Genomic DNA, 5,270 nt, shown 5'->3' with positions numbered 1-5,270 from the left:
ATCTCCTTCTGTGAGGGATATCATAGCAAACTTCTTCCTTTCAAACAAATTTCAGAAAGATATGACAGTAAAACTCTCCCTCTTTGACAACACATGCCAAAGAAAGCAATACTCAAATGATTTTAATGTACCTTTAGTACTGGTTCATATGCAATATTTCTTGATTATGCTGCATCAATTGATAGATTTTCAACTTGGTATGCGTTGATGCATCACTAAAACTTTGTTTTAGTGAACTTCAGATAGGGGAGTGACCCCTAACTTACTTCTTAAATACAACAATGCATCCTTAGGTAATGGCTTTTTGAATATGTCATCAATTTGTTCCTTTGTATGAATATATTCCAATGTGATCTCCTTTTCTTGTACCAATTCTTTGACAAAATGATATTTTATTGCAATATGCTTGGTTTTGGAATGCATCACTGGATTCTTAGATATGTTTATTGCACTTGTATTATCATAGAACATAACAACTAGTTCTTTGATTTCCACCTTCATAGATTCCTACAACTATTTAAACCAAACAATATTAGAAGAGTTTATTGCAGTAGCAACATACTCTGCCTCTGCTGTAGATTGGCATGTGCAATTTTTCTTTTTGCTTGTCCAAAAAACCAAGCTTTTTCCAAGAAAGAATGCTCCTCCACTTGTACTTTTAATGTCATCAAGGTTTCCTGCCCAATCAGCATCAGTAAACACTTTCAAATCTAGATTACCTCCAAATTTATACCATAAACCATAATCTTCAATTCCTTTAAATATCTCATTATTCTTTTGATTTCCATTATGTGATTTTCTCTTGGTTTTGCTGAAAATCTTGCTACAATACCAACTACAAGGGCAATATCTGGCCTAGTATGAACTACATACTACAACTTTCCAATCATAGATCTATACAGTGTTTGATCTACTTCTTTTGATCTGTCTTCTTTGGTAAGTTTTAATCCAGTACACATAGGAGTCCCAACTAGTTTACAATCTTCCATACCAAACTTTTTCAATATCTCCTTGATGTATTTTGATTGAGTGATGTAGATACTATTTTTATTCTACTAAATTTGAAGACCAACAAAGAATTTTATTTTTCCAAACATAGAAATTTCAAATTTCTTGTTCATTTGCTCTGAATATTCTTTGCAAAGATTATCATTTCCTGTGAAAACAGTATCATCTACAAATATTTCTGCCAAAACAATCTTATTATCTGGTCCTTCCTTTATATACAAACTACTATTATCATTAGTTCTTTGAAAACCAATCTGAATAAGATAGTTATGCAATCTTTTATACCATGCTCTACGAGCTTGTTTCAGACCATACAATGCCTTGTGTAGTTTGCAGACCATGTTCCTTTTATCTAGATCAACAAAACCTTCAGATTGTTCAATGTAGACCTCTTCATCTAGTATACCATTGAGGAATGCTGACTTGACATCCATTTGATAAACTTTGAATCCTTTGTGAGAAGCATATGCAAGTAAGGTTCTGACTCCTTCCAATCTTGCAACAGGAGCAAAAGTTTTTCCATAGTCTATTCTTTCTTCTTGAGCATATCTTTTGCATACTAGTCTAGCTTTGTTTCTTGATACCTTACCATCTTCATCCAACTTGTTTTTGAATACCCACTTGGTTCCAATCATATTTTTATCTTTAGGCTTGGATACAAGAGTCCATGACTTTTTTTTCTCTATCTGTTCTATTTCTTCATTCATAGCCTCAATCCAACTATCATTTTCCAATCATCATTGATATTTCTAGGTTCAAAATCAGCAAGTAAACAAGTACCTTTCAACTTACTTCTTGTCATGGTTCCTTTAGATTTGTTTCCAATGATCTGATCTGCTGAATGATGTCTCCTAACATATTTTGCTAATATAGGTTCCTTGGCTTTTGAAAGAATTTCATTGTTATCTTCTTGCATTTCAACTTCAGATTTTGGCTCGGTAGATATTGGCTCAGGTCCTTCACACTCAGTAGACACTTGCCTGATAGTATCTGAATGTAACTCGGGTTGTTGTAGCTCAGTTTGAACTACTTGTAACTCTATTACTGATAACTCAAGAGTAGAGGATTCTTGATTGACTAGTACTGTATCAGGTTCAGTGAAAATAAACTTTCTATAGTCTTTTGGTTCCCTTTTGCTTTCTTCTTTAGTCCTTTCTGCAAACTCATCAACTTTCACATGTGCACTTTCTATGACTTTGTAAGTAGATAGGTTCAAACATCTATATGCTTTACTTTTGCAAGAGTATCCCAAAAATATTCCTTCATCACCTTTTACATCAAATTTTTCTTTTCTAGATTCTTTCAAAATGTAACATTTACTTCCAAATACTTTTAGATAACTTATGTTAGGTTTGTAGCCATACCATAGCTCATAGGGAGTTTTGAATGAGTCTTTCTTAAGCTGTACCCGATTCAAGGTATGAACTATAGTGCTGATAGCTACTTTCTAGTATTTAATAGCAATGTTCTTTTCAATCATTAGGGTTCTTGCACAATCCATGATAGATCTATTCCTCCTTTCAACTATTCCATTTTGTTTAGGAGTTCCAGGGGCTAATACCTGTCTTTTGATTCCTCTTTCAATGTAAAAGTTATTGAATTCATGTGAAATAAATTCTCCTCCTCTGTCTAACCTCAAGCATTTCAATCTTTTTCCTGTTTCTTTTTCTACTCTGGCCAAGTACCATTTGAATTTCTCAAATGCTTTTGATTTGTTCCTTAGATACATGACAGTCATCATTCTTGAGTAATCATCAACAAAAATAATGAAGAACTTTTCTCTAGTATAGCTTTCAATTCCAGTGGGTCCACATAAATAAGTATGCACAATTTCTAATATATCTTCAGATTGATAGTTTTTACTTTTAAAACTAGTCTTTCCCATTTTATCAATCTGACAATTCTTGCATAGACTGACCTCAAGTTTTTTTATATTAGGAATGCCTCTTACTTTCTTGAATTTTCTTATCTTTACCAAGTTATCAAAATTGACATGACACAACCTTTTATGACATAACCAACTTTCTTCAAATTGTGCAATAAAACATGACCATTCACCAAGTTCAAGATAAAATAATTTACCTTTTGTTTGAGTGCCTGATCCAATCAGTTTTCCTTTTCCATCTAGTAGTCTTTCTTTTCCATGCATGAATTCTACTTTGAATCAATTATTGAGTAGTTGTGCCACACTCAACAAGTTATGCTTTAGTCCTTCTACCCAATAGGCATTACCACATATAAGTTCTTTGGTTAGAGAGATTCTTCCTGTTTCTTTTATACAACAAGGTTCATTGTTACCAAATCTTACACTACCACCATCATAGTTTTCAAAGTATTCAAACTTAGTTTTATCACAAGTCATGTGATGAGAACAACCACTATCTATGATCTATGTATCATTTTTTCTCATATGAGAAATGAGTGCCATTTCCTCATCATTATCAGATTCATCTTTCATAGTAATGTAGACAATTTCATCTTCTTCTTCATTATTAGAATCATTAGAATCTTTAGCCATAAAAAATGTTTTCTTACCTTTATCTTTGAATGATTTGAAGTCTTTCTTGCCATTGTACTCGTAACCTTTCTTGTCATCTTTTTTCTTCTTATTTGGGCACCTAGCAGCAATATGACCAACTTCTTTACATGAAAAGTATATTACAGGAACTTTACCTTTGAATTTATTTCTGCCTCTAGAATATTTCTTTGCTAGTAGAGCTTCAATCACTTAAAGATCACTATCTGAACTTTGGTCTGATTCATCTTCACTTCTTGACTGAGATTCCTTTTCCTTTTTCTTTTCTCCTTAAGTGAAAGCTTGGCTTCAAATGCTGATTCAATGTTCTTGGAAGCTGGAACATAGTTGTCAAAGTTGTCTAGTTCAAATGCAGTCAATCTATCAACTATGGCCTCTAGATTTATCTTGTGATTTGCTTCACATCTTCTTTCTTGAATTGCAGAAATCCTGATTGCATAAATGGGAAGTAGAGTTTTAAGAACTTAACTTATTACTGTCTCCTCCTTGATATATCCTCCAGATGCTTTGACTCTTTCAACATATTTTGCAATGTTTTCATCCTCTCTTATCCTCATTTGATCAAATTGTTCTCTTAGACTTTATGCTTTGGCTCTTCTTACATTATCATCTCCTCCATAGATTTCTTTTAGCTTTTCCCACATTTCAAAGGCAGATTTGCAGTCTTTAATGTCATCAAATTCTTCATAACTTAGAGCAGATGCTATATCTATCATCATAATGTTGTGGGTCTTCTTTTCAGCAATATCATTGACAGATAATGTACCAAATGGTTCTGCATATTTTTCATCAAGGTATTTTAGTCTTGTATCTCCAATAGAAGCTAGATGAAGTCTCATCAACCCTTGCCATGCTGAGAAGTTGTCCCTATTAAATCTTGGAATTTCCCTTTTATAAGACATCTTGATCTTTGTCTTAGATCCTTGAAGTCTTGTCTTGTAAGCACCAAAAGCTCTGATACCAATTGTTGGAAATATGGATGAAGTAACTAAGAGGGGAGGGGTGAATCAATTACTACAAAAATCAATTCCAAAATTCCTTAGATGTCTTTACATACTATTGATACTCAGTAAACAGTCCAGGAAAACTGTAAATCGGTAGATTAATTAATTATTGTTTATCTAGCATTCATAGTCATTAATATGCTTGCAAAGATTAAAATAAATGAACATAAGAGACACCAAATTTAACATGGAATTCCAATATGGGAAAAACCACCAAGTAACTAGTCACCAATTTTCACTCTTCTGAAGTGAGCCCTATTAGGAGCCAACCCTGTTAAAGGTTACAAAACACACTGTTAGTGTGACCTTGTTAGAGGATTTAATCACCCTATTAAGAGTGGCCTGGTTAGAGGTCTTGAGAACAATTCAACTGAATTTTCACCTCATTAGAGGATTTATAAAATGGTTGTTAAACCAACTCTATTAAGAGATTCTAGATTCACTGTTACAATGATTAGAAAGAAACAATGAGGTGACCTGAATGATATGCAACTTATCTTTTGGTGATTATAGATCTATGTTCTATTTTTACTAGATCCTAGCTGATCAAATACAACTTTGCATTTCCTCTAGGATATTTAATCCTTCATCAGAGTTCGATCAGTTTGCTTATTTCATCCTTATCCATATGCTCATTTTCTCACTCACACACTAATTCACAACTTGAACATCTATATATATACCTTTCAGATTATCAAGTCATCTTAAATATAGGTTCTGCT

This window comes from Cupressus sempervirens, chromosome 5 (genome assembly GCF_028749045.1).
Source record: "Cupressus sempervirens isolate cs-2001-9-10 chromosome 5, ASM2874904v1, whole genome shotgun sequence".
Taxonomy (NCBI): Eukaryota; Viridiplantae; Streptophyta; class Pinopsida; order Cupressales; family Cupressaceae; genus Cupressus; species Cupressus sempervirens.
Note: the sequence above shows the minus strand (reverse complement) of the source record.